Source organism: Adiantum capillus-veneris, chromosome 24 (assembly GCF_014529385.1).
Source record: "Adiantum capillus-veneris isolate H3 chromosome 24, ASM1452938v2, whole genome shotgun sequence".
Lineage (NCBI taxonomy): Eukaryota > Viridiplantae > Streptophyta > Polypodiopsida > Polypodiales > Pteridaceae > Adiantum > Adiantum capillus-veneris.
In genome coordinates this window covers 135,871,334-135,885,457 of record NC_140954.1, presented here as the reverse complement: position 1 = coordinate 135,885,457, position 14,124 = coordinate 135,871,334, and the positions used below count along the sequence as shown (strand labels likewise).

General features: G+C 42.4%; 1 pseudogene across 1 annotated transcript; it reads left to right on the top strand.

Annotated features, from left to right (window-relative positions):
• Positions 1-7,854: 7,854 nt before the first annotated feature.
• Positions 7,855-11,540, top strand: LOC147427204 (uncharacterized; annotated as a pseudogene). The gene is made up of 4 exons (XR_015186285.1): positions 7,855-8,290; positions 8,426-8,544; positions 9,301-9,836; positions 9,985-11,540. The product of XR_015186285.1 is annotated as an uncharacterized LOC147427204 (transcript).
• Positions 11,541-14,124: the final 2,584 nt, after the last annotated feature.

Below are 14,124 nucleotides of genomic sequence, written 5' to 3'. Positions count from 1 at the left end.
TACAAACCCTTCTGCAAAGTCATCCACAATTGGACCTGTACCCACATTCTTGATTATTATGACCTTGTTTACAGGTTTCATGTCTTGGATGAAGCATAAAGCACCATTTTTCTTTGGGACTATGAACCACCTATTTGATTATGAAGCACAAGAAGGCTCATCAATCCCCATTTTAATTTTCTAATTCAATAATTCTACTAGCTTTGACAAATGAGCCTTTGGAATTGGAATAGGTTATAGATTCCAAGATACATTAGAAATTGTGAAAATCACCATAGGAGCAACACATCTTGGATTTCTAGTTGAAATAGGCATATTTAGCACCTATGATAACCAGATCTTGGACTGTGTTCTCGAAAGAGCACTTTGCTACATAAAATCCTTTGCCAACAGCTATAAAATGACAAGTTTTTGTTGCTTGTCTCCGCTGCCACCCAGTCCCATAAGCTATGGGAAGACATCCGCCGGCCCATAAAGTACACGACCACTGAGCGAACACAACCAATCTCTAATCCTTGCAGCGCTAGATCATGATTGACGTCTTCTTGCATCACATACCCATCCTCAACCTTATTCTGATTGCGCATGTTCACCCTGTGTGTAAGATCTCCGATGTCAGGATACATACTCTGAAGGGAGACGACTTTAAGATTTTCTTCAAACCGAAGACGTTGTCATCGCATTCATTCACTCTTTTCCTACCCTCAGCTGTAAACACCAAGTCCATGCCGATGGGGTTGCCTCCTCTATCCCCATAGATCACAAATCCTATAAAGAAGACCCTCAAGACTTGAAGAGAGAATATTGATCCCTTCCACATGGGAGGAGAAGTATTTTATGACCCTCCAACACTTGGAGGAGAAAAGAAGTATACGAGGGAAGGGCATGTTCCCTACGGTTCATAAATTGGGAGAGGACGATGCCACGCCACCGCCATACACATGTAGGGTTTCTTCCTTTTTGTGTGTGCAGAAGCACGTGTGCACCAATTGCATTTTTTATGATATTATAGAAACCAAGTAACCAAATATTAATTACTATTGACATGTGCTAACTCCCAAATTTTACAATCTAATGAGGTTTGGACATTTAATAAACTCAATATGTGCATTTGGGATCTACCTTTGACACAAAAGACATGTACATCACTAAACTCAAAAAAAAAATTCTCGTGTAATGATCGTTGGGTACCTCATGTATCTTGAGAAAACATCAATTACAATTGTGTCATTACACATCGTAGAAGAGGCATGAGCTACTTGAATGACTTACAATAATTGCTTAGTGTATATACATCATCACAATTATAGGAGCACGTAGGAATTTGTATCTCACTTTTACATCGTACTTACACTTCATGATTGCCCATGAGTTGAACTGAAGCACCCGGCACACTAGTTTAGCAGCTTGAACATTTCTTTGGAGGGTCCCTCGATCTTCCAAGCGAGCTATCCAGAATCCATGGTAATCCGCCGGACATGAGTGACTGGCTTTGTGAAGAGTGCGCATATTCATTGGCCCAAGTCACTAAGGGCGGGTTTAGGTGAGGCGGCGACAACTAAAACCAAAGTGGCGTGAGTCATGTGTGGAGAATTCTTATTCGGAAGAAAGATTATGGCTCGTTTTTGGACCCACTTAAAATCTGGCAACCCCCCTCCTCCCTTGAAAGGCCTTTGCTACCGCCTACTTTTCAACGTGAAATGCGCTCCACAGAGATTGAATCGGCGCGAGTGCGTGCAAAGGCTTCAGCACCACCACTAGGCTTGGTTCATATATCTTGCCACTGCCTCTTGTGAACGAGGGGGGAGGAAGAAAATGTAAAGCGAGCTCTTTGCCACCGGGCTCGTCTGAACCCGGCCTAAGCAAAATTCTCCGTCCGCCCTGGTGTGGCAACACTGAGTCCTGACAGAGCCCCTGGGGCCTAAACCACTCCTAGTTTGGCAGATCACGTTTTTTTAAAAACCATAAAGAGGGGCGCTTGTGAATTAAATTAGAGGGGCAAAATTACATGATAGTCAAAATTACAAGATATTCTCCGAGATAGGCTCGGTGGCAGATCGCGTTTTTCCCCCCCCCCATAAAAAGTGGTGGGAGTGTATATTAGATAAGTAACAAGGTTACAATATCCTGGGGGAGATTACAAAAACAACGAGGTACAAGTAGGGATATACTGTTCGGTACACATCGGGAGATACTCCTTTGATCAAAATTACATTTGGCATATTCTAGTTGCTTAGTACAATCAAACACTCTCATTCACTAGCTATTTCTATTAGGCAGTGAGCTAAGGACTTCCTGGAGGTGTGCTATGAGCCGCAGTCCATTGAAGTGATGTTGCCTTAGCTTTTCTTCTTCTGCTCTGCAGTCATCTATCATCCGCTACAGGTGAGTGTAGGAGCCGTCAAGCAAGACCTCATGTTGTTTGTTTATGTTTTCACTGTTGTAGAATCCCATGCAGTCAGTTAGGACTTTCTGATTAGCCTCATAAATTTTGCACTGGTCAAGTTTGAGTTGGTTGGCATGCAAAGAGAAGTGAGAAAAGAGTATCCTCAGACTTTTAGTCTGGTAAGCATTGTTAAATATGCTATCATTCCTTTCAAGCCAGATTAACCAGAAAAATGCTCCTCTGATCCTGTTTTAAATAACAGAAAATATTGAAACTGAGTCACCAAGCAGAAATTATTTTCGGTTGGGGGTGGAGCCCAGGGCATTACATAAGGGGAGCAATACATTAGTGTTGGCTGGACAGTTCAAGAACAGATGGGGGATGTCTTCCTCAGTTTGGGAGCACCTTTTGCATGTTTCTGGGCCCATTCCAACAACCCTCAGTCTGCTTCCTGTCCATACTGCTTTGTGCAGGATGAGCCAAAGGAGTACTGAGTGTTTCGCCGAGATTTCTTTACTCCAGATGTTCTGGAACTTGAAAATCCATTGTTTTTTTGTTAAACTTACCTTCCATTTTTTGTTGAGGGTGGTGTGCACAGGGGCCTGCAAGATGGGGGGGAGATTTGGGGGGTGGTGGAGAGAACTGCCGTTGCCCCAGTAGAGAGCCTTGGGGGAAGGGTCGTGTGCGGGTGAGAGGGACCACTCCATACCTTTCGGGAAGAGAGTTTTTCTTGCATCTAGTAGTGTTAGCTCCCACGATTGCAGTTGATGGTGCTTGAGGAGTTCATAGTGCGTAAGCCATCTTGATTTCACTGTGTGTCAAAGGTCCTTCTAGGAGGTTAATCCTTTGTTGTGGATACGTATGCTGTCCTACCCTGAGATTGGGTAAGGGGGGGGATTGGGGGAACGACCACCATAAATATTCTTGGGCTCTGATATCGAGGTTGTGCTTTGATTCCCAATTTACTTTCAGGCTTGGGTCTATATCTGTTCCAGGCCTTCCAAATAGATTTGAGGAGGTAAGAGCCTTTTGCTATTACTTCGATTGGACCAAAGAAAAGGGTACACCATGGGATGTTGTCGACCCCTTGGATTCCTTTGAGTTGAAACTTATCTATGTGCCGAAAAAGTAGGGAGGCCCATTCCTCTTCAGGTTGGTCGAGGGCTCTAAGAACGAGTTTTACTGCTAGTTTGTCTGCCCAGTCGATGACGTTGGTTAATCCTAGCCCTCCTTGCTCCTTAGGGAGACAACAAAACTCCCACTTAACTCTAGCTATCCCTTTCCTGAGAGGGTCACTTGTCCATCGGAAGTTCTTGCAGATCCTGATAAAGTCTTTTAAGTGATTATCGGGGGGTCTCCAACAGGAAAGGAAGTAAAGCACATAGCTAGTAATGTAATTCTTGATAACTAGAGCCTTGACTGCTAGGTTAGCTTGGAATCCGAGCCATCGATTCATTTTGGCTGCGAATTTCTCCAGGACCCAGTTCCACCTTTGCTTCATGGTGACTTTGAACCCAAATGGAATTCCTAGCAGATGGAAGATAACTCCGTCTCGTAGAACGGAGCAGCCTTGCTTGATGATCCAGCTAGGGAGGGGGGAGTGTGAAGCTCTGATGCCAGTTTCGGAGTGGTTGATAACATTCCCAAAAATTCCGAAGTGATTGTTCATCATTGTGTAGAAAGCAATTGGTGTCATCTGCGCCTGCCATTGGGAAGGGAGATGCCCTTGATGCTGCCCTCAACCACTTTGGCTTTGATTAGCTAGTTTAGTGAGTCAGTTGTTGTGGCGAAGAGGAGAGGGGCCAGTGGGCATCCTTGTGTGACCGATCGATTAAGGGAAAACGGGTCAGAGAGGAGTTGTTAAGAGAAACTGTAGCTTTGGCATTTCCCAGTAGCGTTAGAACAAATCTGACCACTTTTGGTCCAAAGCCCATCAATTTTAAGCATTCAATCAGGAGGGTTTACCGTCTGAGCTTCATTTATCAGAGCACAGTGAGAACATACTTTTCTTGTGGCATGCCTCTCCAGCTTCTCCCCCGCTCCACTCCAAAACGGTTTCCTCTTCTCGACTCGACCTACCGAGTACCGACACCAAGCCAACCTCTATCGGCTATGGCGCCTCGCTAGGTTAAAAACACACACACACACACAGGCGCCAGGTAAAACACACACACACACACACACACACACATACACTTATCTACCTGGCAAGTATTTGGCCAACCCTTGGCTGACAGCTTCCCTTTCTGGTGTGCTAACCTAGAGCCGCTATTCTCTAGAAAAGTTCCACTGTGTCTCTATAGAAGACCACAGGTAATGGTGCATGGTACCAAATCTCTACCACACCCACACACACCCTTGCTTATTAGATAAAGATACTATTCTCTATTTCGGCCCTGCTCCAATCACTACCTAGTTTATAATAATGGGTGTGTTGGTGTGTATTAGTGCTTCCCACTTCACCCTTAATAAATAGATATTTTGATTTATAGGTCTCAATGACAATTAATGGGCACTATCTGTCTTGGAACTGCTTTCGAGCCCCTTATCTCTCCCCACACACATGCACGATCGATAAAGCGAATAGTAGCTATAATTTACTGAATTAGTGGGCATTATCCCTCTTGGAACTGCTTTCGAGCCCCTTCTCTTTCCCCACGTACATGCACTATTGATAATAGCTTGGTTTACTGAATGCATTACATATTTTTTTACGGAACTTGGGCTTTGGGATGATGTGTCCTTTGGCTTAGCTGGAGCTGTGAACATGTGGATACCCTATCTTGTTAGATATGCATAACCCACCTCTAATTAAGGACATGTGGATGCCTTCATTGCTTGCACATGGGCATTAAGTACCGAGTTTCTGTGGATACCCTAACATGTTACATATACATAAATGTATCCTGCATGACACGTAAGCTGTGGATGCATTTCACTCTCTCCTTGCTTACCCAATCGAAGGGAATTCCGAGATATCTCTCTCGTGCTCACAGACAACAAGAGTGCTCATTCTCTCTCTCTCCCTTGCTCTATCGAGTATGCATACACTCACGTTGGCTGAAGATTTGCTACTGCGTGGTGAAGGCATTCCTGGCTTGTTGATATTGGTAATCCGTTTTTTTGCCTATACACACACACACACACACACACACACACACACACACACACACACACACACACACACACACACACACACACACACTCATGGAGACCCTCTATCTGACGTTGATATACTGCTACGTCTTGCCCACAAGAATCGTGTGTAGATCCTGCATAAAAACGTTTTGGTATGGTTTATCTTTGGTGTGATGGACTGAGATGAACCTCCGATATGTACATGCAGTCCCCAGTTGACATTCTATGATGGAAGCATATCCGCTCACCAACATGAGGTTGCAACCCTTGCGATGAATAGAACCCAACTGCTACAGAGCCATATATGAGAAAATGGAAGAACAACATTCAGGTAGGTGCATCTTCACCTACTCAGCTCATTTAGAATTTATCTTTCTGCTAAAGTATCGTTCTCCTTCAATTTTCTACCTATGCGTAGTTATTCACGTAAAATTTGTTTAAGATGCTTGAAGACCTTTTCCCTTTGTTTGAGGGCGTTTATCTGACCACCTACCTCTACATAGATCAGATTGACACATCATTGACACATCAATAACTTGGGGTCTTATGGACATACTCACAATGCTTGTGTAGTACAGATTGATAATGTGATCATAAGATATCCTTTCATCAGTTTTTTCTATATGCATAACACATGAATAAAGTACACTAATGATTGGAAAGCTGAACTAGTAGCTGTGTGGAAGCTTATATTATATGTAAAATCTGGGTTGTTTCTTCTTAATCTATACACTGAAAAAAGGCTACATGGTTATGGCTTCCTTATGGATGCGCATCATGTTGTGCATTAAACCTACCTACTCGTTTTTTGGGCTTGGATTATGTATAACTTGAACTGGTTGTAGATTTTAATGTCTTTTAAAGATGATCTATGGTTTTTTTTGGGAAAAACGGTCAAATGGTGGCAATGCTCATGCTCAGCTAATACTTAATAAAAATTGGGTTATACATAATACCTTTGGGATGTTAGAATTGACATCAGATTTACGAACCTCGCACCTACTCAGGATTTTTGGTTTTTTAATAAATGGAAATTCTGGTCTTTTAATTAAACCTATTGCACCTACTTAACACTTTATTGATACGATCTCTACTTCGGTTTTGATTTGGTTCAGTTTTTTGGCATACTATAGCATTGTACATAGACAGATGCACAATGACTTTTACAGACTTTGCAGGCTTATCGTTTGAATTTTTTGCATGATGTTCTTTGCAAGGAAGAATTTCAGTATGTACTATGATGGGTGCTGAACTGGTAATGGTAACAAATGCGAGTTCTTAATCCATTGTGACAGAAGTTCTTAAATCCCCTTTTTTGTATGGGAAAATGAGTATCACTATTTGTTGCATACAACCTCATGTGAGGGTCTCATGGGAGATGGCATGGACTGGATTTTTGAAATGATTGAGCATATACAAAGGAAATGCTGTCGAAATTGCATACATAGTATAGAATAATGATTGCAGACTTTTTAGGTTGACTTTACAGAAGAAATTAAGCATTAGCCTTATTGGTGCATACAACTTCCATTGCGCTACCTCCATGGATTCTAGCTCGACACTCAGATCTAGTTTACACAGATTAAGTTATTTTTGGATTTTTACTTAATCGTTTAAGATATTATCGATCTTTCGAGCTCAAGCAAATTATATAAATAGGCTTATGCCTCTGGTAAAGATTTTTGAGGAAGTGGTAATGACTCAAACTTTTGAAATACAATCTGTATGTAAGTAATATGCTGTCCAACTTTAAACATCCACCTAGCAAAATGGCCTTATAGATATGTACTTCTATATTTGTATGCAGGAAATCACTTCTGATGAAGGTAAGTATATAGTGGTGACTTCACAGTTACAAAGTACTTTTTGATGCTCTTGGATAAGTACATAATTTTTAACACAAATGTTTTACTTTGAAATTCATTCAAATTAAAAGAGCCTTAATCCTTAAGTGGGGGTCTCGCAAGAGATGGTAGTAGACTGGACTTTTGAAAATTGATCCAATTTACAAAGGAGATGTTGCCCAATTTTTTCTAGAATTAAAAGATGTAAACAATAGCATAAATAAATGGCTCAAACTTGATATTAGATCTTTGTTATGGTGGTAGTTTGTGTTGTAATTTTTGACACCAATAACAAGGGGAGGGAGTCGTTGACACCTGTCTTCCCAAGTAATGCTAGTTCTGAAAGACTTGTGTTTCTTGGATGGTGGTAGGTAAGAGATTCTTTCCTTGGGATTACAACAAAAACTACAGCAGTAATGGAAGATCGTCCAATGTACCAACAAATGTACCAGCTGGATTCTTCTACATGTGGATGTAGTGGAAGCTCATCCCAAAGGATGGGCACATATGATACGAATATTATATTGTAGTGATCCAAGATCATATTTTTGATTTAAATGATTGTATTATCCATTAGATACAGAATGTTGTATTGGTGTATATGAAATGATTTATGACATCTTGGTTTTAAAAATATTGTTATTTAATATATTATCTAACTCAATTGTTTAAGTATGATTCAATTATGAGGGGATTTTTCATATTTAAAAAAACACACACACACAGGTGTGACTGACTAAAACTAGCTTAGCTTTGTCCAATTCATGTTCTTTCAGTTTTCAGGCAACAGAGATAGTTTTTCTCTTGCACCATGTAGCCATTTTATTATTCTGCACTTCAGTGGAGAACAGTGAATGGCAATAATGAAAGTCAAGCATGAAGCTGTGGCAGACAATGTCTTCAATCCACAAACTGTTGAAAGGTAACTTTCTTAATGTGGGTGTCTATCAAAACCCCTGTCGGTGCACGGGGTTCTCTTGTTTGTGCTTCTTTTGCTGTGCTGTAGCTCAATCGGCAGCAGATATGCTGTGTAAATTAGTTTTCTCAACTTGGGCAGTAATATGGCTACGATGGATGATTTATCAGCTAAGACCATAGAATTTCTCAGGGCAAGGTTGCTGGCAGATCGAGCCACATCGAAATGCTAGACAACAAGCTCAGGAAATGTCCGAGAAGGTATGCTAAGTCTTGAAAGCACATCTACACGTTTGATTGTTAGATTCTTTTGAAGCAGTGTTAAATGCTTGACAGCTTCCTTAAGTGTTTTTAGGTAAGTATTTCAATGTAAGTAATTGCATGAGGAGTGATGATACTGTAGAATCCCCGTAGACAACAGCGACATCTTATGAGCAATTTCACTAAACCTATAAGAGAATTGCATGAGGAATGGTGGTATCTCAACAATGACATCTTATTAGCAATTACACTTAATCCTAGAGAATTGCATGAATGCCAGCGGTACTGTAGAATCCCCGTTGACGGTGGCTGTAAGGAGTGGCTAATTTGTCTGCTACGGGCTCCATTGTTGTAAGTGTTAACTTAATGTGATCAAGAGGCATCACTATGTTCTGATTCTCTACCTTTCGCTGATTTGTACCAAGCTTTTGTATCATTTGTAGCTATGCCAGAGGTGGGGTAAACAAGTGGCTTGCAAAACAGATGCAGGGACTAAAGAAGTAATAGTTTAAGAAATGTCTTCTATAATGACATACCAGTGTAGACAAATGATAACCTTTAGAACTTGGTTACCTCTTTCTGCATCATTTGAATCCATGTATCTTGGGTTCCAACGGATCCCTTTTCTTTGCATTCACCTCATTCCCTGGGCAAGCTTGACCTTGATGAGAAAGGATACTCAGCATCTATGTACACCAGCTTTGGTTTGTGAAGTGCACAAAGTGCTTGCGAGGAGTAACCTCTTTTGTTATGCAGGTCAATAACCTGCATATCCGCCTCGAGACAGAGATTAAGCACAGGAAAGAAGCTGAAGCTGCAATGGTAAAGGTGTTTTTGGCGTTGAAAGCAAAGGGCGTTCTTATGGACAGAGTCTTGTTGTTCCCTACAGATTTGAATGGGAATTCAACGGGTGACGCTTCACCATCAGATTACGGCGAAGGCGCAAAAGAGTTGTCTGGAGAGGTTCCTTGTTCCCCCATTCAACATGGAAAAGGGGAAAGAGATGAAAGCAGCACCCAGAGCATGGGCATTTTGGAATGTGTGACTGAGCTGCATGGGAGCTTATCCGTTGTGGAGGGTACTGAAGATACAAATGGCACCAGCGATGCTCCTGGTGCTAATCCAGTTGAGAGGAAAGCACGTGTCCCTTTGAGGGACATTGCTGAGCACCCGCACCGATGCTTGATGGAGCATGACCATGATAAGAAAGAAGTTTGCCAAGATCATCGTATGCTTGATGGCACCCCTATTGTAAAGGGTGATATAGGGACAGGGCAAAGCATCCAACAAGGGTATACTTGTCAATCTTATTGTTGACGATCCTTTTTCATGCTTAGATGGTTCCAATTAGGCTTTAGATTTACAATTTTTCAAGGCTGAAGCTTCTGTTCTGTATGCCAAATTGTCTTATTATCATTCCTAATGTTTACTTTTTTGCAGGCTTTGTATCACAACAAAATTAAAAGCATTGCTACAGCAGATAGAAGAAGAGGTGGGTGCTCTTCCTGAGGAGCAGCCACTACGTGCTAAGCTCCAGGGGGTTGCGGGTCACTTAGCAAATATGCTAGATAGGGGCCAAGAAGCAGGTTTGGAGAGTTATCACGTAGAGAGCAGCAACCAGCCTGAGATTATCAATAGCTCATCGGAAAGGGTCACTGCCCCGGAGGCCAAAAACTGTACCCACATGGAGGAAGGGATAGACAGAAGAGAAAGGTTGGCTAAGAGGTTATTCTCAAGCCCCAAAGCTCAGCTGCAACGTAGGCCTTTAATGTCCTCGACAAGCACACTCTCTACACCCTCTATGGAAAACACTTTTCTGGAGAGCAATGCGTTCTATGAGTGAAAACCATCTTGTGACTTGCTGAATGGAGCCAACAGGGATGCATATGTTGGGCCATGGATAGGGGGCCATTGGCTCCACACGTGTTTCAATATGACAATCCACATTTGCAGATAACATATCCGCCATCCATGGCTGATTGGGGTTCTATCTCAAGAAGCAACAGTCACATGGGATTTGAGTCTTCATATTTGGTAGAAGTTCCGAGTCCGAAGAGCTCTGATGTGCTCTCTGTTGGGGATAAGTTGCGGCCCAAACATGGGCGACACAATGATGATGTCTGGTCTCCAGCAAGAGCATTATCAGGCTTTGAGGGGCAGAATGCATGGTTTCCAGCTAGTTTAGACAGACAATCTAGGGCTATGCTCCCAAATGGCTATACACTTAATGACATCACCAATGAGGGCCTCATGGAACAGGGTTACAATCATCAGAATATGTATCTTCAAGGTCGGTTTCCTCATAGCATACTACATTCTCACCAAGAAAGAGATCCAAGAAATTCTATGATTAGAGCTGTGCCATGGCAACAATTGAAGGACTGTTCTTCATATAACGATGAAGCTGCTTCAGTCATGGATGAGAGAAATGGGAGACTTGGAGGTATTCTAATGGCAAATGATACAGCAAGGCAGCATGTGCAAGGAGACGAACTTATGGGACCTCCTACACCGATGGCAGTGGATGCTTGGCTTAAGAGAGGGTATCTCCATGGGGATTCTGGTGAGCAACTTCCTCCTGAGTTTCAACGCGACATATGGCGGTCATGCAGCCATGCGCCAATCGTACAATTCCCACCTTCTCCTACCTCAGAGCATGGATATTCTCCATTTGAGAGCCCCCGTGGTGGGCATCGCAGAAGTAGTTCTGTGTCAACAGACTTCATGATGTCTGAATGGGACGATTTGCAGCCTCCAAGAGGGGAGGTCCATTTGGGGAATGGCATCACTTTGTATACAGACTGATCTTGTCATTAGGATCAATTAGCAACATTGCTTGGCAGCCGCTCGGCGCCAAGTGAAAGCTGCAGCATTGGGCCTATTTAGCTCTGGTGTCAGTAAGCATCAAGCATAGAAGGGGCTCTGTTTCTTGCATATGTAGTAGTAGCTCATTTGGAGGAATGTGATTGCAAGCTGGTGGGCAACCGATGAACAAAGGTGACAACAGCATTGTAAAAGGTGCAAGTTATTAAGTTTGATATCTTGTGAGTGGATTAAATGCAGGACATACATAATTACATGACAAATCCATCACCAAATATAAGAAAAAGGGCTCTCTCTCTCTCTCTCACACACACACACACACACACACACCCACCCACCCCTGTAAGATCAATTCCTCATGTTGAAACAAACCCTTAGCCTCCAGTCAACCAACCAGGTAGCAATTGTGATACCTAGTGCTATGGTAAGACCCTTACACTAGTGTGCTAAGAAAAACCATGGTTTTAAAATGTGAAATTTACCTCTACAAATTTGATTAGAAGGCAGTGCTTCTATACTCACCTTCTCAAATCTCCTTACCCAAGACTTTGACAAATAAGTAAAATCAATACATAAAGCCAAAATAAATATTGGGCTATTCACTTTAAATGCTATAACTTTAACACCTTGTTTGGACGTCATAAGGTAAGGGAGCAAGTATTAGACAGCAAGTATTAACACATCTCGATTCTGCATCACGTGGTTGCAGATAGCTAACTGTTGAGGTGTTCGCCTTGTTGCTGTGAGTTCGTGAGTTCGAAATCATTCTTCTACCGGACCCCGACTGCCACACTATTTTGTTGTGCTAATTTTACAAAGCAAGTAGCTGCTTGCAACGCAGTTGAGAGCGTATCTTTACATGGGCGATTCATCACATTGGAGCGAAAATAAAAAATATAGGTGACCTGACTCGTTCCTTTGACATGGAAGAATCCGCTTGCTTTTGATATGATGCCATTGTACTGGCCCCTCTACCTCAATCGACATATGCATGAAGACCAAGTCGATGAAGAAGCTACCATGGACACCCTAGCACAGGCCTTGGACTATTGGATACACCTCGGTAATTTTGACCAAATTTTTACCTTGGAAAAATACCAGTTTGAGCACAATTTGCCTCATAAAAAATTGAAATGTAGACCACATTATGTCCAAAAATTTCCATTCGTGAATTGTGAACGCATCTCGTCCAAACTTTCCTAGACAATGAAATTTGAAAACACATCTTGTCCATAGTCCCACCAATAACAATGGATTGGCATGCACATCTATTGTGTTTTTATACGTCGTGATGGTTACTTGCCAAATGCATGTGCCTTGAACTTCGATCCACGGGTTCAAACACCAATAACTTGAACTCCCAACACACATAGGTCCACATCATTTGTAGGGGAGCTTTTTTTGCCCCTCTCTGCCGCTCACAAGCCTCTCCCTGGTTGAAGCTACTTGCGACGATGACCACCTGACTAGAAATCTGGTGTCGTGGCCACTGTGGCCCCACCATGTACGCCATGCCGATCTCCTTTGTCAAATCTTTATCAACCGATATCTTTGTCAAGCTTGCCTTTGCCTTCCACCGCTTGTGACTTCTTGCTTTTGCCTTTGTTTTTGTATTCTCGAGCAAAAAAAGTGTCTTCTCTCATTTATTACAGCGACTCGGACCTCATGGGTACCGAGGCAACTAACTGAACACTCGCCCTGCCGTTCTTGTCAAATTTGCCTCTGCCTCTGTCCTCTAGAGAACTCATGCATTTGCCTTTGGCTTCACATTCTGAAGCCAAACAAACATCTTCATCTCCCTTAAGAACTTCAGTCATGCATAGACTGCTAGTGGTGTTGGTGGCAGATCCACTTTCCGTAGTTGATTGTTGATGTTATTCTGGTTCTTCTTCGTCGAGGCCCTCGGTAATGGCCCTCAAAACTTGGTACAAGATTTACCATCGAAACTGTCAAAGGTCCAGTATCGTAGCTCAAGCTCGCAGTGTTTCAAGATGCTCACTCTGCTGGAGCACTTCTAAACACCACCAAGGTCATGGAAAAGTTCTCCTACCCATGCAGTAGCACTGTTGGGATGACATATCAAGATGCCATCAAAATGCCGGCGATTGGGGTTCCCTTGGGTCCTAGCGTTTTAAACACCCTTTGAAGCTCTGTCTCGAGACACTAGGGCTAGCTCCGATTGGTTGCCTCTCAATTGCTACACAAAACAAGCTACAACATGTAAGCGTTTTAGAAAGCAGCACTTCACGATTGCAAAAAGGAGCATTTTCAAGCCCGCCTCTGTAAAAGCGCTCGCCTAGGGCACCAAGAAAACTAGAGTGCTTCGTTAGCTACGTTGACACAATTTGACGACCATTTCATTTAACAACATGAAAGAACATAAGTGAATTGAGAATGGAACTATATATACTAGTGAAACTGTTTGATGTTTATAATACAGATACTGATGTAGAATGTAGAATGAGTAGAAGAATTTGTGAAATTTAAAAGCCAAGGACAAATTTAAACATGTTGCTCCCTAATTTGTTTAGCTTGTTGTCAATACGACACAAATGCGTATTTCAGACAAGATTCTCCTGGAGCACTTATTGCTCTCTTAAGTGCACCATATTTGGCATGATATCGACCAAACCACTGCCGAGCTCCACTCTATTAGCATGCCAATTCAACGGAAGTACCAACAATTTGTCTCAAGCTGACAACACCTAGCAAGCGGCATCTTCTCTGAGTTTCCCCCTTTGGATGCACAACATCAGG